The following is a 23,242-nucleotide window of genomic DNA, read 5'->3' on the forward strand; positions in this document are numbered from 1 at the left end:
GATGTCATCACCAAGGAGGTGAAACGCCCCCACCTCGGTGCACCGCCTGCCCGCCCACCCCTTGCAAAACTACTCCCAGTGGAAAGTTTTGGCAACAGAACGGGCGGCCTGCCATTCTCGGAACATGGCCTGAGCGCGAGGTGAACTGCCAAGCACAGGACGTTTTCTCCCCTCCCCCAGCTTTACTGAGATGTAAGGGATCCACGGCACTGTGCGTGGTTAGGGTGTACGCCGTGCTGATTTGCTAACACCTCCATCGTGACACACAATTACCATGTCTTCACCAACTCTTCAGGGTGGAGTTTAAAATTAAAAGTTGCAATGAAGTAACAGATGGGCAAAAGTACTGACCACAAACCATCTCAAAAGTCAATTTAAAACAACAAAGGTCTTTTGATGTGTGGGTATTGGACTCTATACCTAGAAGAGAATGACCTAACACAGGCTTCATTAGATCATGACTAGAAACTCACTTTTCTTGCCTGTTACGTTTTTATTACAATTTTGGTATGTTATTTTTTTTAATGAATGAGGAAAATTTATGGGTTAATAATTCACATATTTGCCCAAAATGTTAAGAGAAAAGAAAACACACTGCTTAATGAAAAATAAACATTTCATTCTTACAGCACACTAAAAATGGCACATTAAATATATTTTTTTTTACTATTATCAGCACAAAGTATCTGCATATAATTTGTCATGAGCTTAACACACAGGTGCAGTTCTCAAACACTTTCAAAGTTAAACACTCAAATTAGAATCCACATTGTGATCTGATTCAACATCTCGGAGCTTTTCATTCCTGTAATTAAAAAGATTTTGTACTAAGTGATAACTTTGTGTTCATCATTAACTAAAATAAACATAACCCTTTATTATAATGTTTTATACCTAAAATTTATAAACAAGAATAATAAATACTTGAAGAGAAAACTTCTAGTTTTCTAAGTCATACGGGGGGTACATAAGCTTTTCACAAATAATAACCCTTTTGTCATGTTACTATTCATTCATACTGGCCTCTCAGGCACGGCCAATTTTGTTTTCACTTGGTCACAATTTGAAAGAAATATTAGGGTAAAGTCAATTTCATCTGAGACCTTGTGGTACCTAAGAAAGGAAATCTTTGTTTGCCACCACTAATTTTCATATCATCACAGATGTGTGGACAGTTTTAACAGTCGTTTCCTTCATACACATACGACAAATATGATTTTGTTAGGGAGAGGAGTGAGGGAAAAGCTCCTGAATGTTTACCAGGAAAAATAAAACTTTTGCCAATTTAGTCAGCAAGATATAAACTAGCAAATATACAGTGACCCCATAATACACCTCCAGGCAGGATTTGTTTTAGAGATTTTGGCCCCAAAGCAAACTGGAACTTTCCATTTTAAATGAAATACCTAAAAACAGGCCATATGCTGGCCTGCCACACTCAGACATTCAGTAGAATTTCTGGTTGTCATCTACTTCCTATTTATGAATTTTTGGTTTAAAAAAGCAAGCAAACATGGGCTCCAGGGTGGCACAGTCGGTTAAGCGTCCGACTCTTGGTTTGGGCACAGGTCGTGATCTCAGGGCCATGGGATCGAGCCCCATGTGGGCTCCACACTCAGCATAGAGTCTGCTCAAGACTCTCTCTCCCTTTGCCCATTCCCCCTCAAATAAATAAATAAACCTAAAAAAAAAAAAAAAACACAAAAAACCACAAGCAAACGAAAAGTCATGCTAATATTTATATTGTGATAAGTCAGAAAATATTCTTTTCAAATATGCTCCCCTCTCCTGTACCCTCCACCTCCACAGAAAGGGGAGAGGATGTTTCCAATGTCAAGTGTCAGTAGCTCAGCTAAATTTTGGAGGAACCCTGAGGATACCCCCAGGAACTCAGCAATTGCAAATCGAGCCTCATCAGCATGGCATAGAGCCACCATGCCCTCCTCCCTGTGTTTCTCCACATCCTTGGCAGGTTCAACGGTGATGAGGAGCACTTGGGCTCTGTGTGGACCCCTGGGCTTTGGGAACCATTTTATCAGATGCCAGATGTGTAGCAACAGCTGTTGCCATGGAAACCTGCCGCCACAGCAACAAATTCAAATCACTCCAAAAAAAGAAGAGTTGCTCATTACAACATGAGCATACACTGCTATGCAAAAGGCAAAACTCTGAGTTAGAACATTCCCACCGCACTCCCCAGTTTCCATCGTAATATAAGCTTGTTTGTGCTTGTTCACAGTTGAAGCGCATCAAGTGGATGCCCCACTTATCTTCAAGACCAAGTCCCTGGTGTCTGACATAGAACGAAGAAAGTCCACAAGAATCCTTTGGAAACACTGGGATTTCTAACCTGATCGGTAAACTACCCACAGAGGAACCACAGGTGGTTCTTTTCCCCTAAGGGCTGAGACAAAACTATACCAAATCCCCTACCGATAAGGGCCATGCATGTTGTTAGTGCTGGAAGGGCCCTGGACACTTGAATTCCCTCACTGGACAGAGAAAACTGTGCCCCTAGACATGGAGGGAGCTGCTCAGGTTCAGAGTGAATGGTTTACTATAAGCAAGAAGCCACGGCCTCTGCCAATCAGAGTGACATCCCCTCATAAACACTGTGAAAGGCCCACACACAGTCAGAGCAAAGAAACTAGGGACAGAAGGGAAGAAATTCACAGCTGAAGTATAGAAACAGGTTTTCTCAGTTATGTACCATCGTTCATTTTGGGGCCTCCACTCAAGGACCCTAGAGCAGCACCTTGTATTACAAACTGGAATTTGCTTTGATTATGGTCTAGGTGGCAAAGAAGGTTAAAATTATTTTAGAAAAACTGAAGAGAACACATAGTCTGGGACTCGGGACACTGGCAGGACACTGTCACTGTACTGAGGGCGAGGTGAATATGGGCACACACTTCTCTCTGCGGCCTTGCCTCAACTACAGGCCTTCTTGGCCTCTAAAGCACGTCTCCGTTCCCAAGCCAGAAACACAGCAGCGCTGCTTTTAGTGACCCCCACCCCCACCCCCATCATCCTCCAGATTTCTGTAAACTCAGTCTTCCATGGCAGCATTCTGGCTATGTCAACCCAGCAGGACCCCAAAGAGTCACTGATGAAATAACCTCCAGGCTGCTTCTGCATTCATACCCAACAGGTGGCCCCACGGCCTTCCCAGTCTTTGTTCCTAGTATCCCCCTTTGTAAGCTCTCAAAGTGTCAGCCCTAGAGGTTAAGCCAGACTGGACACCACAGCTCAGAGATATCAACATCTAACCCCAAGGCCTTCGCTCAGTTTCTTCCTCTGATCTTTTATACTTAAATCCTCTGCAACCAGCAAAGGCCACTTAAAATGCAACCTCCTTCAGGTTGTCTTCCTTGACTGCTCAATCTAAAACTCATCACTTCTGAATACCCACAGAAATTTATCCCTATGATACTTCCCTTCCTACTTGGTTTTGTGCTCCTTGAAGCAGGGGACATTTAATTCATTTTATATACTTGAAAATGCAGAGCACAGTATCTTCCACATAGTAGATGGATGGTAAACACTGCCTGAAGGACTCAGTGAGGCGGGGCAATGGGGTGTCCATATTAGAGAGTTACAGGCTATGTTAAAGATCAAAGACGCCATAAAATAAGAAATTTCAAAAGATTTAAGAATATATAAAGAACTCTCAAAACTCAACAATAAAAAGAACTCAGTTTTGAAAATAGGAAAAGATCTAAATAGCCTTTTCTCAAAGAAAGATATGCAAACAGCCAATAAGCACAAAGAAAGATGTCTAACATCATTAGCGGTCGGGAAGCCAGAAATCAAAACCACAATGAAATACCACTTTACACACACTAGTGGGGCTATAATCAAAAGACAGAAAGTGACAAGTGTTGACAAGGATGTGAGGAATCTGGGACCCTCATGCACTGCTGGTGTAAATGCAAAACGGTGCAGTTGCTGTGGAAAACAATTCTGGGCAGTTCCTCGAATGGTTAAACATAGAGTTACCATATAAGCCGGCAATTCCACGCTGAGGCATTTAACCAGGAGAAATTAAAACGCATATTCACATAAAAACTTCTATGAATGTTCAGAGCAACATTATTCATAAGACAGTCAAAACCCCAAATGCTCAGCAACGGACACACTGGTACAGAAAACATGTAATCTATTCATATGATGGAACATTATTCAGCCCTATAAAGTAATGAAGTACTGATTTACAGACAAACCTAGAAAACAGGAGAAGTGAAGGAAGCCAGACACAAAAGGCCACATACTGCCTGATTCCACAGACATGAAATGTCCAGGATAGGCAAAAAGTACAGTAGTGACTGTTGTGGTGGGGGGGGGGGGTGTTTTTCACGGTTTGGGAATGCAGGGCTTCTTTCGGGGGTGACGGATGAAAATGTTCTAACATGGACTGTGGTAAAGGTTGCATAACTCTGTTAATCTACTAAAACCCACTGGATTGTATAGGTTACACGGGTGAAAATTACACTGATATGTGAATATCTCAATAAAAATATCACCCCTAGGGGCGCCTGGGTGGCTCGGTGGGTTGGGGCCTCTGCCTTCGGCTCAGGTCGTGATCCCAGGGTCCTGGGATCGAGCCCCGCATCCGGCTCTCTGCTCCGCGGGGAGCCTGCTTTGAGCCTGCTTTCTCCTCTCTCTCTGCCTGCCTCTCTGCCTAGTTGTGATTTCTCTCTGTCAAATAAATAAAATATTAAAAAAAAAATATTACCCCTAAAAATGAAAACATATTTATAAGTAGATGAAAAAACCCTCCAATATTGTTAGTTCCTTTCCTACCTCGGGTTTTTCACACTGAACTGTTACATAAGAACAAGCATCTATTCAACCTTTTGCTATGAGAGCTACAAGCTCTCTACAATGTTAAAGTCAGATTATTGTTTTTAAATATTATTAAGTTAAGAAAAGGCAAAGCAGGGAAGGAACCGCTTGAGGTTACAGAAGAACCCAGATTCATCAGAGTTCTACTGAGCTCCAGCTCGGCTTGTAAGCGGGCTGCATGTTGTGAGTGCCTGTTGCATGCTGAAGGCTGTGTGAAGGGCTCTCGGGGCTGTTGCAGAGACAACTGATGAAATTTATACAGACCCTGACCACAAGCAGGGGAGGAAAGAATAACACGCCAAAAGGAACTTACCTTGAGGTGTAAAAGACTTTTTGCTCTTGAACTAATATGTATTCTAAATTTCACAATGGCTTGGTAGTTGAAAAGGGAGAAAGGATTATCTTTCTTTTTCAGGACTAAGCAGGAGAAAGAAGCTCTCAGTAGCCTGGTGATTCAAGTTTCTCAAGTTGGCCTCACTACAATTGTCAATTTAACTTTAAAAAAAAAATTCTGATTATAACAAAGCATGTTCAATTTTCAAAATGTATTTGGTATTTTTTTTAACTTTTTAAAATTTATTTGTCTCAGAGAGAGAAAGAGAGCATAAGCAAGGAGAGCGGCAGACAGAAGGAGCAGAAGGAGAAGCAGGGTCCCCACTGAGCAAGGACCCGGATGCGGGGCCTCCATCATGACCTGAGCAGAAGGCAGATGTTTAACTGACTGAGCCCCAGGTGTCCCTGTATTTGGCATTTTTAACTAGGGATGGATTACTACGAAAAGTGCCCAGTGGATACAAAGATTATGTAACTGCTATGGCAGTTCTAATGCAGGGATCAAAAGTATTCTTAAATATGTCTTCCAACGGAAGATGAGCAAAGATTTTTGGCCCAAGATTTCAAAAGAATCAGCATATTAATTTCAATTAAAAAAAAGTTTAACAGAGAAATAAAAAATAATCGCTTAGCTTTACAATGTGCCATAAAATGATTCTGGTGAAATAGTACAAGAAAATTCTGCTTTCAAGTCAGAATAAAGCAGGAGAAAAGCAAGGCATGAGGACAAGACCCAGGAAGATGGGGCCTCGTTTCAGAATCCTGCAAAGGTTCTAACAAGACTCTTTACTTCCTACATTTTAATAGAGCTAAGCCTGAGTTTGTCTTAACAATCAACTGGCATATTTTAATAAACAAGGCAGTTTCATTCTTAGTGGAACAAGATAACAGTGCATCTTAGACTGGATACACTATGGAACCCAACTTTAGAGCCTTCAAAACAGCATCCACCTTGTTAGCCTCTGCTTCTTCATTTGTAAAATTAAACGATTTGATTACATGGCCATGATGGCCTAACTTCGGTTCTAAAGATCTGTTCTAGGTAACGTACATCTTCCGAAGTTAAGTTACACTTAAACCACTGATCAAGAAATACTCAACTTTTATAGGGCACCCTTTACACAACAGGAAAAAAAAAAACCAGACCCCACTAAGTATTCCTAACTTACCTCATCCTTGAAGGAGATGCAATTAAAAATCAAGTATACTAGGGGCGCCTGGGTGGCTCAGTGGGTTAAAGCCTCTGCCTTCGGCTCAGGTCATGATCCCAGGGTCCTGGGATCGAGCCCCCCATCCAGCTCTCTGCTCAGCAGGGAGCCTGCTTCCCCCCCACCCCCCTGCCTGCCTCTCTGCCTACTTGTGATCTCTGTCAGATAAATAAATAAAATCTTAAAAAAAAAAAAGACTGTGGCAAGCCTCATGAGGAATTAACCAAAATCAAGTCGTTTATTATCATTTTTTTTTGAAGATTAGTCAAACAATACAAGGCTGAAATGGCAGTGTCTTTGTGTTTACGGAGAAGGGGAAGATAATGACTGCAGGAAAAACAGGAAAAGTATCTTGCTGTAATTTTTAAGGGTAGATTTTTTACAAAAATCTGTATAGCCTTCCTTGCTCCAAAGCTTTCTTCCACAATCTAAATCGTTGTGGTGTTTAAGACTTTATGTTCTACTCCCCACCCCCAGCCCTTTTATCATGTTTGAACCTAAATCAAAGTAAAACCACAGCTCAGTACCCCACACCCACAAGCCTCTGGGCTACGAGGAAACGTCTCCTGTCTGACCACAGCCCACCGCCACCAGACTGACATCACCCTACTGGCGAGAGTCACCCAGATAAACAGCGGCACTCTCCTCTCACACTCAAGACTGCAGGGCAGCAGCCCGGGCTTACTCCTTCTCTTTCAAATAATACTTCTTTGTCTCAGGGACTAGCAGCTGGAGAGAAGACCGTGAAGTCAACCTCTTTCACACAGTTCAACTGTTGGCTATCCCCATTCTGGTTCCCTTTTTTCTTTTTGTGAGGAGGGCTGTTAGGCAACACGATGAAACCCGGGCGAGCCAGCAGAGATAAAAGACGTGACGTAGTGTCTGCCAGCCAAGCAGGGATTACAATCTATTCTACAACTCAGTGACCGCGCCCCCTCGCCCCCTCCCCGTGCCCCCACCCCTTTCCCACAGCCACTCTTGGGAGCCCAAAGCCACAGCTGGAGACTTGCAGAGCCCAATCTCACATCTGGAGGCCAACCCTCAGCGAAAGGTCACTCTTGTACAGTCAGCCAGGCAGGGGAGGCCAGACCCCCAGCTGCGTAGGATTTGAGCAGCTCTGGTCTTTTCAGAACAACAAGATTGCTCAGGAAAAAAAGAAAAATGCTTACGGTATATTGCTGGCTGCTAATAATATGATTAAGGATAAAAAAACACAGTAAACATGGAGTTGAAACATACCCCGTTGTAATCAGAATTTCAAGTAATCCAAATAATCCTGTAAACATTACACTTTGTCTGCGCTTTCCTGTATCTTATGTCAGTATATTTTACTTTTAAAGCATTTAAAAAATAGGATCTGTAACTCTGGTTTTTTTCTTACTATAGTCTTATATTACAAGAAGGGAAGAATGATTCCTGAACTGTAGCTGAGAAGACTAGTGTTTCAAGAATTAAGTGAACTGCTCAAGGTCATAAAGCTGACCCAGAGAAGAGCTGGAAGGAGAAACATGGCATTCAGATCCCTCCATTTTCATATTCTTTATAGCTATGCAGGATGCTTTATCAGGTTAAGGAAAAGAAGTGGGAGGGACACCTGGGTGGCTCAGTGGGTTAAGCGTCTGCCTTTGGCTCAGGTCATGACCCCAAGGTCCTGGGATTGAACCCTGTATCAGGCTCCCTGCTCAGTGGGGAGCCTGCACCTCCCTCATCTCCCTCCACCTGCCGCTCCCCCTGCTTGTGCTCTCTAGCTAACTCTCTCTCTCAAATTAATAAATAAAATCTTAAAAAAATAAAATAAAAGTGGGAGGAAGGAGGAGAGAGCAGGAGGGGAAGTCCAAGAGGGCAGTGTGGTGGGCTGAGTTTTGTACCCCCCAAATTTGTAAGTCCTAACCCCAGTACCTCAGAATATGACTGTATTTGGAAACAGGGTCTCTACAGAAATAATTACGGTTAAATGAGGTCATTAGGGTGCGCCCCAATCCTGTAAGTTGGTATGCTTCTAAAAAGAGAGGACACAGACACGCACAGAAGGAAACCATATTAACATGAAGAGGAACATCTGCAAGCCAAGGATAGAGGCTCCAGAAGAAACCAGCCCTGCTGACCTCCTGCCCTCAGACTTCCAGCCTCCAGAACTGTGACACAACAAACACTTGTTAAGCCCCCAGTCTGGGGTGCTTTGTTACGGCGCCAGAGCTAAAGGGCACAAGGAGCAAAGACTAGGCAGGGAAGAACAACAGGGAGGGAAGAAGAGTGGTGAGGACAGGTGTAGAACCTTTGTCTGTTCCCAAGGAGAAAGCTCTTCAGTTTGGAACCAAACAGCTCCGGCCACCTCACCTACTCCCGTTCACCTAACGCAGCAGGACTGCTCAAGATGGTGCTGCTGTGGGATTAGTAGCCACAGAGAGGAGACCAAAGGGTCAGCACTCAGAGAGAGTGGACCTCTTGGCTGGGCTCCAGGAAAAGTGCAGAGCTTCAGCACAAATGAGCAGGGTGTTCTCTTAGCTGCACAGGTGAAGGAGAAAACCCTGCAGAGCAGGTCTGGGTAGTACCTGCTCCAAGACAGTTCTGGGGCATGTGGGAGGGCGGGGGTGGGGCTGGGGGGTATCTACAATCCGTAATGGTTTTAAACATCTGTAATTCTACAGGGACTGGTATAAAAAGGGTAAAAAATAACCCCAGAGGAACACTAAAATGTCTAGAATTCTCAACCTCCCTTCTCAATAGACAATATATGTTAAATAAATTGAATAGAAAGGTTAATCTGAATATCAAAAAGCACTAACGAAAGATATTTTGAAGTCAATTAAAAATTATTATATTCACATCCATATGTTGTTATTCATTTAATTACGTTTTATACCACTTAAAACAATTTTGTTGGCTTTGGGATTAAAAAAAGAAACTCCCTGCAATCTCATTTGCTCTACTGAACTCACTTTACAATTTAACAGTAGCTTCACGGAATATGCAACACTGTAAGTTCAGGGGCGCCTGGGTGGTTCAGTCAGTGAGTTGAGCATCCGACTCTTGGTTTCAGCTCAGACCATGACTGAGCCCCACTGAGCGGGTGGGGGTCCCACTCAGTAAGGAGTTTGCTTCCCCTCTGTCCCCCCCAACCCCCCTCAAATAAATAAATACATCTTTTTTAAAAAATACTGTAACCTCGGTGAAATTATCACCAAGTAAGAGAGCTGAAATTAATGTCTTATTATACATATCACTTCAGCATAAAGAAAAATTCAGGTATCTAGCAACGACACAATGAGGCTAAAGATCAGATTTCGGAATCAGGCTGGGTTTTGGCTTTCGTAAATCACAACTGGGACTCAAAAGATCTAACAATCGTCTGTGTCCTTGGTTTCCTGAGCCAGACCAACCACCACACCAACTCCTATTCCTGGTCCTCCAACCCTAGACTGTGATTCTGACAGAGCTGCAGAGCATTCAAAGTCAATCAGGAAGCCCAGTCTCCGGGTGTGAGCACTGCTTTCCTCTACCAATGAAGCCGGAAGGGCTGTGTCTGCCGGGATATTAGAACATCGACATAATGTGTCACAGTTCCTCGCAAATCCCTGTCAGAGGGTCCAGCACCAACACGTGACCCAATAAAGGCAGCCCAAGAACCTTTTAGGGCCAAGCGTCCAGAAACTTCCTTAATGGATAAGACCCTATAACAGCAGAAATTCTTCACTATATTTACCAGAAAAACTACTTTTGTGACAAGTTACTGCTAATGAGAAGGAGGAGAATTACAGGATTTACAGATGGTCTTAGAATCAGGCTCAATTTCCTCCATGGTAGAGCTCATAAATGTTTAGAAGGAATCACCAAACAAGCTGAAGTGAAAAAGGCTTGCTCCAGCCTCTTCAAGAGTTGCGCTGCCTCCTGAGGGACTCTAGTTGCCATAAAATAGAGAAATTTAGCTGTGCAGGAAATGGTAAACGGAAGTGGGTAATGTATGTGGGGAAAAATACCCAAAGAAACTCTTTCTTCAAGACCTTTGGTGTGCAACAGGTTAAATATTGAAGGTAATATGCTAGTACCTGCATTCTCAAAACATTCTTTACGTGAAAGGAATTCTGGAGGGCCAGGAGCTTCTGGAGGGTTAAGCCTTACAATGAATCACTGAGCACTGGAGGAGGAAAGGGGAAAAGAAAAAAAAAAAAAAAAAAGGCAATGTTGGGAAGGAAAGGTGAGCCTGGAGACCTTCCTTCCTCTGATACCCCATAACCTCTGGAATAGACTCATCACAGTCTGCCTATAGAAGAGTCTACTGGTGCCCAGCTCACTCTGTAACACCACGCCCATGGGCAGGAGTACCTCACTTCTTTCGGTACCCCTGACTACACTAGCCCAGCAGAGAAACTCTACAGAAGAAGGCTTGAGAATCAGAAAAAGTGATCTTGGCAAAGTCTCTTCACCTCTCTCATGAGCCCCCATTTCTTCATCTACCTTCAAGGACTTTTGTGAGAATCACTGAAAACTTATCAAAAGTTCCCAGCCCAAAAGAGGCCATGTACTGTACTGTGTTTAATTCCATCAGACAACATTTCCATTTAAAGGATGAGATGAGGGGTTCCTGGGTGGTTCAGGGGGTTAAAGCCTCTGCCTGCAGCTCAGGTCATGATCCCGGGGTCCTGGGATAGAGCCCAACATCGGGCTCTCTGCTCAGTGGGGAGCCTGCTTCCCCCTCTCTCTGTCTCTGCCTGCCTCTCTGCCTACTTGGCTAGGCGTCTGCCTTCGGTTCAGGTCACGATCTCAGGGTCGTGGGATCAAGTCCTGCATCAGGCTCCCTGCTCAGCCTCTGCTGCTGCTCCCCCTGCTTGTGCTCTCTCTCTCTCTCTCTTTCTGTGTCAAATAAATAAATAAAATCTTTTTTAAAAAATTAAAAACAAAGGATGAGATGATGGGGGCAAAGAGACTTTTCCAAACATCACTCTCAGTATTCGTGAAAGTTCCTCTTCTCCCACAAAGTTCGAACATACGCGGTTTCCACCAACTAACTTTAAAGGTCAGGAGACTGTGCCAAGGAGCACGGGTGAGTGAGCATTTCCAATCTGTTCCACCGGGGGCCAGCAGGTCAGCTGGGGGCAGTTACCTGACGTTCTATGACTTACTCCACATGTGTGAAAATGACCATGGGAACCCACACATAGGCAGGCCCCGAGCTAGTTCAAAGATTCAATAAGAAACTCGGCAGAATGGCCGGCACATAGTTGGTGCTCAGAAAACTGGCACCACTTCCACCCCAGGCACATACTCAGCTCCATATGCTGGCTTCCATGCACCTTTCTCCCTACTAGAATGCATTCAGAGTCCCTCTCGGCCAATTCATATCCCTCTCCACTTCCCAAACCCAACCCAGAGGCACACTGCCACCCCCCCGCCCGGAGTACCTCCTCTGACACCATGTGGTAAGGCCGACCAACGTCACAGTCCGGGGGACATTCTAGCACTGTCTGCCTCCAACTCAAAAGCTTCAGATTTTTTGAGCCATACCATCATGTTTGCTATGGTCTCTGCAATATATTCTAGTTCAGACCCTGAGGAATAAAAGGAGACTCCCAGGAACCAATTCAGAATCGTTACACACATTGGCATATGGACTGCTGAAGGTCACATACGGGCCTACCTATTCCAAATATGAAATCTCATTATCAGCTCCAAACCGCCAACAGAGCTTAAGTGGGCAGGTTGTTAAGATGGGACAAACAGAGAGCCTGGGCGGCTCAGTGGGTTAAGCCTCTGCCTTCTGCTCAGGTCATGATCTCCGGGTCCTGGGATCCAGCCCCACATCGGGCTCTCTGCTCAGCGGGGAGCCTGCTTCCCCCTTTCTCTGTCTGCCTCTCTGCCTCTCTACCTGTGACCTCTCTCTCTCTGTCATGTAAATAAAAAAAATATATAAAAAAAAAAAGATGGGACAAACATCCTCAGTCACATATCTCAGAAAGCCATGCTGTTATCCCACAGAGATGCATTAACTCACTGTATTACTTATCGTTGCTAAACATGCTGGTTTCAGAAGCCACAGAGTGAATTTCCCAAGGATTAAAATAGGACGCATTCAAATACTGAGAGAGTGACACACAAGACTGGGAGAGTGAAAGCAGCATTAAGAACTCAGGCACGCACACAATTCAAGTGCCTAATAACCAGGAAGACTGTAAAACAAGCCACTTAAAGTAACATTCTGTAAACTTTATCGGTGAAAGAATTAGGTATTTGAGTCATTCTCGTCCAACTTTTTATTTCAAAAACATTTTAAAGCCACCAAAAGTTGAATAAACAAGGAGCATCCCACCCCCTACGCCTAGATGCACCTAGTATAAGCATCTGGTCAGTGTTTTCCCTACACACATGCACTTTTTTTATTTTTTTGCGTAACTGCTCTAAGTATTTGAAGTAACCTGTACTATATCATAATAAATACTCCAAGAATTGTCTTCCAAGAACACTGACATTCTTCATCACTACAATACCATCACTGCACCCAACAAGGGAAAGCGGATAAACTGCCATTTTCTAATATCCAATCCATATATCCATATTCAGATTTTCTGACCTGAATGCCTTCTTTTCGGAGACCATGGGGGAAGTGGTGGGAGCATCCAGATCCAATCAAGAACCTCACACTGCTATATGTAGCTGTCATGCCTCTTTAATTTCCTTTTATCTAAAGGAATTTTATCTTTCCTCCTCTTTCATGGCACTGCATTTAAAAATGATCCAAACCAGGGGTGCCTGGGTGGCTCAGTCAGTTGAGTGACTCTTGGTTTCAGCTCAGGTCATGAGATCATTGTGAGATCAAGCCCTCATCTGGGCTCCAGGCTGAAACGGGAAGTCTAACAGAGATTTTCTTTCTCTCTCTCTCTCTCTCCCTCTGCTCCTCTCCCCTGATCCCTGCTCATGCACGCTCTCTCTCTCTCTCCGAAATAAATACATCTTAAAAAAAAAAAAAAATCCTGGCCAATTAGCTGTCCTACAACTTGTTGTGCCTGATGAGATTTTCTCACAATTACAATCGAGTTGAACATTTTCTGGCAAGATACTAGGGAGGTGATGCTGTGCGCATTTCACTGACTCACACGGGGAGGCACCTGGTGTCACTTCACACCATTGCTGCCGAAGCTACGCTTGATTACTTGCTTAAGATGGTGTCCACAGATGTCTCCACTATGAAAAAGTGGCCTTTCCCCCTTGTAGTAACAAGGGGTGTACGCATCTTGTCATTATCACTCAATCGCTTACTCATTTATTAAGCACTTTTTATTTGCTATACAAGAGACCAGAGCTAAGCTGGATCAAACATAAAGTTTCTAATTACAAATCAGCACAAGTCTGATTTGGGATATAAAATTTTCATATAAAAGACAATTAGGGGCGCTTGGGTGGCTCAATCAGTTGAGCGTCCAACTCTTGGGTTTGGCTCAGGTCACAGCCTCATGGGACGTGAGATCAGGCCCCGTGTCAGGCTCTGCGCTCATTAAGACGTCCACTTGAAGATCCTCTCCCTCTGGCCCTTTCCCAACTCATGTGTGTACACTATGCCTCTCTCAAATAAATAAATATTTTTAAAAAAAAAATATCATGAAATACCCAGTGTTATCATGGGTTGGCTTATAGTCTCCCTGGAATATAGCAGGTACTCAATAAGCATCTGTTGGGATAGCTCAGGCAAACAAAAGCTACTGGCACTAAACTCGTGTTTCAATTCTTCCTTCTCCCATCACCTATACCTTGGGCCAAGAGTCTTCAGCTGTGAGAGATTAAAATCCTGGAAGGACTGGACTGCTGAAATAAAGTCTGAAATTCTTCGAACTGGTAGTCTAGACCTCCACAGCCTCTAGCCTTGTCTCTCTCTCTCTCTCTCTGGGTTTCACTACTCCTCCCAAACTCCACTGCACCTGCCGTTCCCTCCTGCTGGGCATGGTCTTCCATCTCCCCTCCCACCTGTCTAAACCATACCCTCACTTTCACTCAGGTCTGGGCTAGGGTACAAATCCTACCTTCTTCAGCAAGATCCTTCTTGGCAAGTCAGCATTCCTAGGTTTTTACTGTCTTTAAAATATGTCTCAACCTGGCTCTCTGGGTCATGCACTGTGTTCTTAATCACATCACCTAACGGGACCACTGCTTCAAGATGCTTGGGCAAAGCTGGTAAGCCAACAGGCCACTGGACAGACCCAGGTTCTAGGGACCAACCCTAGTCTGTCCTCCTTTGCTATGAAAGCTGCAACCCAAGCCCTGTTCTAGAGATGATCCTCATCCCACAATGATAGTTAAAAGTGGGATTTGTATCCCTGCCTATCATCCCAGAAATGGACATGTGGAGCCTTTATTTCAAGGCTAATTAATTGCTAACTGTTGATGCTAGCCCCAGTTGAAAAAAAGTATGAGATTTTAGAGCTGAGAGGAGAAATGAAGGGATACATTTCACTCAAAAGCATTTTCGTGCCTGGTATATTTGGAGTACTATGCCAGGAATGGAGGAAAATACAAAGATGTTTTCAGATCTGGTCTCTGCCTCAAGGAACTATAGCTCTATAGGAGTGATAAGTCGTGGAGATAAATAACTACAAGGAAAAACATTATAAATGCCAAAATAAAAGAGATATTCTTTAACTGAGTGAATCGTATGCTATGTGAATCAAAGCTCAATAAAGCTGTTACAAAAAAGTAATAACTGAGGACCACAGTTTTTTTTTTATTATATGGGCTCTATCTATCAATAATTACCATATTAGGAAGAAAGTGTTCAAATATTAATTTCAAGATAAAAATAAACTTAGTACATTAAAAAAAAGGAGGAAAAGCAATGGGCATTTTGTAAAAGGAAGACATAATTCTAGCTCTAATAGTCAGTAGAATTTGAAATTTGACATTAATTCTAGCTCTAATAGTCAGCAGAATTTGAAAAACAGGTAGGATTTAAATGCTTGAAATGATGGGTAGGGGTATTCCAGGAGGGGACAACTGCTGGGAAAAATGGAGAGAGCAAGAATGATGCCATGTGTGCGCACATGGGCACAGGTCAACCTAACTGGAATGAAAGGCTCATTCCTTCCAGTAGTAAAGAGTTAGGACTAAGGAGATAGATGGGTCTGATAAATAAAGGGCTTTGAACACAGGCAGAACATTTAGACTTGGTGTAACAAGCATCTGATAGGGAGCCATTTTAAGTGTTGACACAGCTAAGGCAAATCTTCAGACACTATGCCAGGGACTCCCGGGATGGACACACCCCAGCCACCGGACAAGGCAGTGCACGTGCACGTCCAAGGGGAAGGGGGAAGGGCCACTCTGTTCACATCTGTGAGGGTAGTGAAGAGGCAAGTCCAAGAGACATTTTAAGGAAAGATTTTCTTTATAAATTGAGAAACTATATAAACTGGAAAAGCCAGAAAGCTACACTCTTTTTCAACCTTATCAATATATAAGTGGAAAAGTAAAGATTGAGGTACAAGTGTAAGTCTGTATTTTAGGCTTGCCAGGTTGATGTAAAAGTCTAATTAGCCTTCTACATCCACATTTTTGTTATGACATTTTTATATTCTAATAAGATGATTTTTATTGCTGGAGGGAAAAATCTGACACACCAAAACTCATTTCTTTTAAATAAAATAACAGAGATGTCTGTTTTTAGTTGCAGGAGTTATGCTAAGAGTTTTCCAACTGTCCATGAATAATCCAAATTCATTTAATAGATATTTCCTGGGTAATACCTGAGTTGTGGAGAATATCAAACATCTCAAACAATAATGGGTACGTAGAGAATTTTATTTATTTGTCAGAGGGAGAGCTGCAGGCAGAACAGGCAGAAGGAGAAGCAGGTTCCCCACTGAGCAAGGAGCCCGATGTGGGACTGGATTCCAGGACCCTGAGATCATGACCTGAGCCAAAGGCAGACGCTTAATCAACTGAGCCACCCATGTGTCCCAAGAAGAAAAATCGTTTACAGTGATTTAAAACAGACTCAAATGAAATCCACCCTGTGTTAAAATAAACCAATTCTAAAAAAATTTTAGCATCCTTCATTAAATTAGTGTCAAGCTAATATACAGTTGTTAGGGTTTTTTTTTTTTTTTTCATAGCATGCAGTATATTTTGGGGTCCTTTTATGGAAAAATTTTATTAATTATAGTTTACATAAGCTATACTGAAAAATGTTTGCATTCCCCACCCAAAAACTAAAACACTCTTGGACTTGGAGTCTAAAAGTATACGAACCAGTCTGAGAGAGTATCAAACCATTTATTGCAGATTTACTGGACAGGCAAACAATTAATTTCATCTACAGATAAAAGTAATTCTCCCCAAATTTATTTTTATCTCATATTAAAAACAATGGCATGGTAGCCGTATGCAGGCTAACCAAAGGATATGTGAGTCTGAGAGGAAGGGACCAATGCAGATTTGTTTCCTAGGTTTTAACAGTAACTGGAAATAAGATACTTATGAAAAAAATTATACTCAATCAAGGGGAACTTTTTGCATCCCTATCGAGTGCCAAGAGAAGATACTGCTAAATAATCAACTAAAAAGTGGTTAATAGTTTATCTGAAAACAAATGATTTCAGTAGCATGGAGAATTTGACGTGCTTCCCCAAAACAATACACCTCCATGACGCTGAGAAGTTTTATAGGGGAGTCTGAAGGCGAAGGGGGCTTCCCCAAATTAAAGAAATTTATAAAACCGCAGAAGGGGATGCTGCTTACATTTCACTTCTGCTTCTCCCCATCCTGTCTACCCCCCTCCACCTCTCTTTTAAAGTTTACCTTAGCCAGTGAGCAAATTTTATCAATGAAAGGCCAGGAAGGAGTGACTCCTCTGGTATATTTGCTTAAGATAGGAAGGTCAAACAACCCCTGTGCTCATAAAAGTTGTGGCTGGTTCAGGACCTACACTTCAGGTCTCTCCTTACCTCCAAGTGACTCATTAGGAAGCCAAAGAAAGAGGAAAACGGAGCTGATCAAAGGCCAGGCTGTCATTAAGTGAAAATGAGCGAAGATGAAAGGCTTGCCCTCCACTTCAAAGGTTCAGCGGAGGCTGGGTGAGCTGACAGCAGGAGTCCCTGGATCCGAGGTGCAGACGGCGGAGGAATGGACCAGACATTCCTGGAGCTGCTGTGTGCCCGCGACACAGAGACCCAGGACAAACAAACTCCGGGGGTTTCCTCCTGAATGTACAGAGGGGTGGGTGACCCAAAGTATAAAGGGGCAAACACCATTCCCACACTTCCAGAAACGAAAACTAAAAACCTGTGGTGCGGTTCACGGACTGCCGCAGCTGGTGGTGTCTCTGAAACAGGGCATTTACGCTGAAGCAGAGCTTCTCCGTAGGCCCGCTGGTGTGCAAGGAAACAGATCTTGATTCTGAGAGGTCTTGGGTGAAGCGGTGAGACTCATTTTTCCCCACAAATTGAATGCAGGATGCTTAGTGTGCTGATGCAGAAGGCCACCCCAGACTTGCCCGAGGCTTTTGGGTATGTGAGCAGAGCTGGCCTACAGCCACAACAGGGCTAGGGAGAAGGAGCCAGAAAGTCGAACGAACGGATTTAGGATTTCACCACAGTTTCCTCATTCTACCCTGTCCCTTCCTTGTACCCCAACTTCCCACCTGTTCCCAGTACCTCCAAAGACAGAGGCTCCTTCAGGCAGGAAAGATTTTACATTAGAAGGGGCCCATTAGTCAGGTAGCCTCATCTCCATCCCAAGACAGACTCCCTGCAATGACTACAAAGGAGGGTAAATGTGCACTCCCTACCTCACCCCCTTTAACACACGGTACAACCTTATCTGTATGGTTTTGACCACACTGGAGACTTTTCACCAAATTTGCAATGCCCTCCCACCCTGTAATTTACTGCTAATAACGGAAGTGCACGTAAGGGCAGAGGGTGAAAGGACAAGGGAGCCACCACTCTGCCCAAAATTAATAATCAGGTTGATAGGTAACACTCAGGAGCATTTACTTAGTGTTCCAAAAGCGTATATACATGAACTCATTTCATCCTCCTAATTACCGTGCAGTAGGTATTCTTACGAGCCTCATCTTAGAGAGGAGGAAGTGGAAGCAAAGAAGTGGCTTAGCAAGGTGCCCAAGGTCATATGCCATTCAGAGAGGCTTAAAGGAGCAGACGGTGCTCCAGCTGGGTCTTGAAGGATGAGCAGGAATTTTGCAGGGGAAAAAGTCCTGCAGACCACACAAGCTCTCGGTGCGGAGCGGTGGGACACAGCATGGCACCACCAAGCTCCTGGAATGTACAGGGCAAAGTGAAAGAGCAGTAAGTGACAAAGCAGGGAAAGACAGTGATGGTGGGGGACAGGCTGGGCTTTGGCCATCTAAATGCTTTCGCACCTCAAAGGCCCCCTCAAATAAATGTTCATTATAAGGGAAATTAGCTTGCTATGCAGACGAGCGCAAGGCAAGGCCATGAGCCCTGCCTTCTCCCACTTCCAGTCAGACGGCTACCACTAGAGTTCTCCTGCATGGAAGTTCTGCAGCAGCCTCCTCTCCCAAGCCATGCTAAAGCACGTGTGGGCTTTATTCTGGAGGCAGTGGGGAGCCGATGAGGACACTCAACCGGAAAAGCAACATATTCACAAGTCTACCTTGCCATCGGCACATCTGCCCTTGGCGGTCAGCTTCACCTGGAATTCCATCCCCCTCTTCTGCTAATCCTTATCCCAGGCCCCAAACACTCCCACCCACAACGTACTCTCTGTAAAGACTATCTTAATTTACAACATGCATGATGCCTAACTTGCTTCTTACACAATAACTAGTACTGATGATAAAGAAAACATACTCGACTGTCAGCTCCTTGCGAAGAGCAGTGTGGGCCCCCTAGCACCAGACACAAAGCCTGGTGCTCAGATATTCACTGGATGACCTATAGGTGCCATTAGTAAGGTTCATCACCAAACTAAGGGTATTTGGCAAAATTTTTTCATGTAAGCAAATCACACAGGTAGGACTTTGCAAATAATTAAATGAATGGAGTAAGAGTACAAGCAATATTCTCCCCTTCAAATCTCCAAACTGGACAATAGCTTTATTAAGATATAATTCAGGGCGCCTGGGTGGCTCAGTGGGTTGAGCCTCTGCCTTCGGCTCAGGTCATGATCCCAGGGTCCTGGGATCGAGCCCCGCATGGGCTCTCTGCTCGGCGGGGAGCCTGCTTCCTCCTCTCTCTCTGCCTGCCTCTCTGCCTACTTGTGATCTCTCTCTCTCTCGTCAAATAAATAAGTGAAATTTAAAAAAAAAGATATAATTCATATACCACACAATTTATCTATTTAAAGTGTCCAATTCAATGTGTTTTAGTGTAAGCACAGGGTTGTGCCACAATCATTAGAATACTTCTTCCCCCCAAAAAACACTGTACCCTGTAGCAGTCACTACCCACATTATACACCCTCTCCAGTCTCTGGCAACTACCACCATACTTTGTTTCTTTATAATTGCCTATTCCAGATATTTCATATAAGTAGAATCATATCTGTGGCTTTTTGTGTCTGGCTTCTTTCACTCAGCATAATGTTTTCAAAGCTCATCCATGTTGCAATATATATACCAGCACTGCATTCCTTTTCATTGTCAAGTAATATTCCATTGTATGGGATTTACCACGTCTTATTTATCCGTTCATTGGTTGAGGGGTATTTGCATTGGTCCTATTTTTTGGGGGGGAGGGGGAGGCTATTCTGAACAATGCTGCTATGGATGTCTGTGGACAAACTTTTGTGAGGCTGTTTTCAATTCTCTTGGGTGTATGCCTAGGAATGGAATCACTGAGTCAAATGGCAGCCCTAAGTTTCACATTCTGAGGAACTAGCACACTGTTTTCCTAAGTGTTTGTACCATTTACAATCCCACCAGCAGCATATGAGGGTTCCAATCCCTCCACATCCCTGTCAGCCCTTGTTACTGTCTGTTTTATCTTAGCCATTTTAGTGTGTATGAAGTGGTATTTCGCTGTAGTTTTAATTGCACTTTCCTAATGACTAATGATGTTCAATCTCTTTTCATGTGCTCATGAACTATTTGTATATCTTCTTTGGAGCAATGTCTATTCAAGTCCTTTATCCCATTTTAAATTGGGTTACTATCTACGTTATTGTTGAGGTGTAAGAGTTCTTTCTATGTTCTGGATACAAGTCCCTTACCAGATATAGGATTTGCGCAAATTGTTCTTCCAGTCTGTGGACGGCCTTCTCATTCAAATCTATTATTACCAATTATCTAGTCTATGGCCTTCAGACTTGGGAACAAAAGACCCTTACACAAAATCTGACCCTTATTCTTACCTCTTTTACAAGGCATGCAAATTTTATAACAAACGCTCTTTTAAAAGCCATTATCTTTCTATCCTGTTTCCTTTTTCTAAGATTTTATTTATTTATTTATTTTCGAGAGAGAGAGAGTGTGCGTGGGTGAGCAAGAGTGGAGGGGAAAGACAGAGAGAGGGAGAGGAAGAAGCAGGTTTCTCACTGAGCAGGGAGCCCGATGTGGGGCTTGACCCCAGGACTCTGAGATCATGGCCTGAACTGAAAGCAGATGCTTAACCAACTGAGCCACCCAGGGGCCCCTCCACCCTGTTTAGTGATAAGCCAATCTATGCTGAATGACCCAGCTATTACTAAATAGTAGCAAACTCCAGGAAAAGAAATAACAGTGATGTTCACCACAGACATTCTGCCATTTTAGAAATTCAATCCATCCTCCCAAAGCCTTGTTCTAATGCTTTTACAAAATAAAGAAATATAATGTCATGCTATTAATAGATTGCAGAACGTACATGCATCTTGCCAACCTATTTTCTTTAAAACCATGCTGACAATGATTGTTAAAACTGCGCCCATGCTAGAATGCTCCTAAATTGTTTTAGCCTTGACACAAGGTCAACGGGAATTAGACTAATGAAGAAATAAAACAAAACTGAAACATTTTAATTTGAGGCCTACTAGACTATATTAGATTTTTGGCAAATAAAATGGATGAGTGGTTGCAACCAGTGGCGTTTATATTTCACTATTAGTTCTCCAGGGTCCACATTCTCTCTGTGCCATTAACCTTCAGGGTCTAGGTCTCTGTCACTCTCACTTCAACCATGCTTTCTCAGGATTACAGAACCAGTAATTCCAGAGCACATTATGGCACAGACCCAGTCAAATCAGAGAGACAGATGTGAGCTCATGTAATTGAGAGGCTTCCATCTGTTCCACTGAAAACTGAGGACTGAGACTCTGGCAGTTTCTTATACTCGCTCAGGGCTATTCAGGCTCTGGATGGCCCATTTACTTAAGCGCTCAGTAGTTCAGCAAATCTCTTACACGGCTGAAGTTTCTATCTTTCTTGCCAAAGGTGGATGGACATTTATTGAAGATGCTCACATTAGACCTCTTATGGATCCCCAATGTGGCTGAAAGCACAGAGGTGATAATCCCAGATGGAGAAAGTGACGTCACCTCAGATATATCCAAATCCTAGCTTCCACATCAACCCACACATCATCAAGTTTCCTCACTGAGACAGCAGATTATCTACTGGGATAATATCAAGGCACTGAAGACTTGCTAATAGCAAAAGAAGAAAGAATCCACAAAGCAGAAGCAGTAAAGGTTTTTGTTTTAGCAAAGAGTTAAAAACAGGTGTTGTACACAGAAGAGAAATTGCATTTTTTAATCTCAGGATTTTCTGTAAATTGCTAATGAATATTTCTAGGACTACTGAGATGAAGCTGACTCTATGTGACAAATGCTATTACTGGAAATTTGGAAATAAATTAACTTTCACTTAAGTACAATCTTGATCTACGGAACTCCTATTTGGAACAACAATGGTTCTCAGTTTACTTTTATCAATCCATGGACATTCTCCTTTTTGTTTCTCATTCAGTTCCTCCTATTCTTCACTTAGCACAAGGCTTTCAAAAGTGTGGTCCCTGGACCAGCTGCATCAGCATCACCGGAGACGCTTATTTAAAACGCAGGGCGCCTGGGTGGCTCTGTCAGCTGAGTGACTCCCGGTTTCAGCTCTGGCCATGATCTCATGGGTGGATTGTGAGATGAGTACCAAGTCAGGTCCCACGCTCAGTGGGGAATCTGGTTGAAGATTCTCTCCCTCTGCACCCTGCCCCGGTCACGCACATGCACGTTCTCCCTCTCCCAAATAAATAAATCTTTAAAAAAAGTAAAATAAAATGAATATTCCTAGGCCTGACCCCAGTCCTAATGAAAAAGTGAGGGACCCTAAAAATTTTAAGTCCAGCATGCTCCCCAGGGGGGTTCCTGCATTTTGCTTGAATCTTCTCTTGTGCCCCTTCACTCTCAAAGCTGATCAACGATATGATTAAGCAATACTATGATCAATCGAACATTTCCAACTGCCTAAAGGACGTTGCAGCAGGAACTTGTGGAAGGGAAAAACTGATGACCTCGAGAATCTGAATCCTCAAGCATCCAGTCAGGAAATTTCTGAAGAGCTGGGGTTCAGAGAATAGGAGTTTAGGCTCTCTCCATTACCACCAGCCAACAATAACATGTAAAAGAGCTAAACACAGCCTTCAGGAGAGCTCACCTCTGTTTTCAAACAAAGACATATTTCTCTCATTGTTTTTAATGCTCCCTTCAGATGTTAGAATGTTTAAGTCAAATGACCCTCACTCGTGCCTCAGTTTCCTTACATGTAAAATGGGCATACCAAACACCTGCTCCCTTATACTCTCTTTAATGTGTATTCTGCCATATACTTCCTCTAGGTCTTTTGCATGACAAAATAACTCATCCCCACAAAAGCTTTGAACTATGCAATAAAAGCTTCGAGACAGTCAAAGCCATATAGATTCTTC

The 23,242-nt window shown here is 43.3% G+C and overlaps 1 protein-coding gene across 4 annotated transcripts in view; it reads right to left on the bottom strand.

Annotated features, from left to right (window-relative positions):
- Positions 1-23,242, bottom strand: part of VGLL4 (vestigial like family member 4) — a 159,503-nt gene that overhangs the window by 42,751 nt on the left and 93,510 nt on the right. The gene's annotated exons all lie outside the window — the stretch shown is intronic.

This window comes from Meles meles, chromosome 20 (genome assembly GCF_922984935.1).
Source record: "Meles meles chromosome 20, mMelMel3.1 paternal haplotype, whole genome shotgun sequence".
In the NCBI taxonomy this organism is placed as follows: Eukaryota; Metazoa; Chordata; class Mammalia; order Carnivora; family Mustelidae; genus Meles; species Meles meles.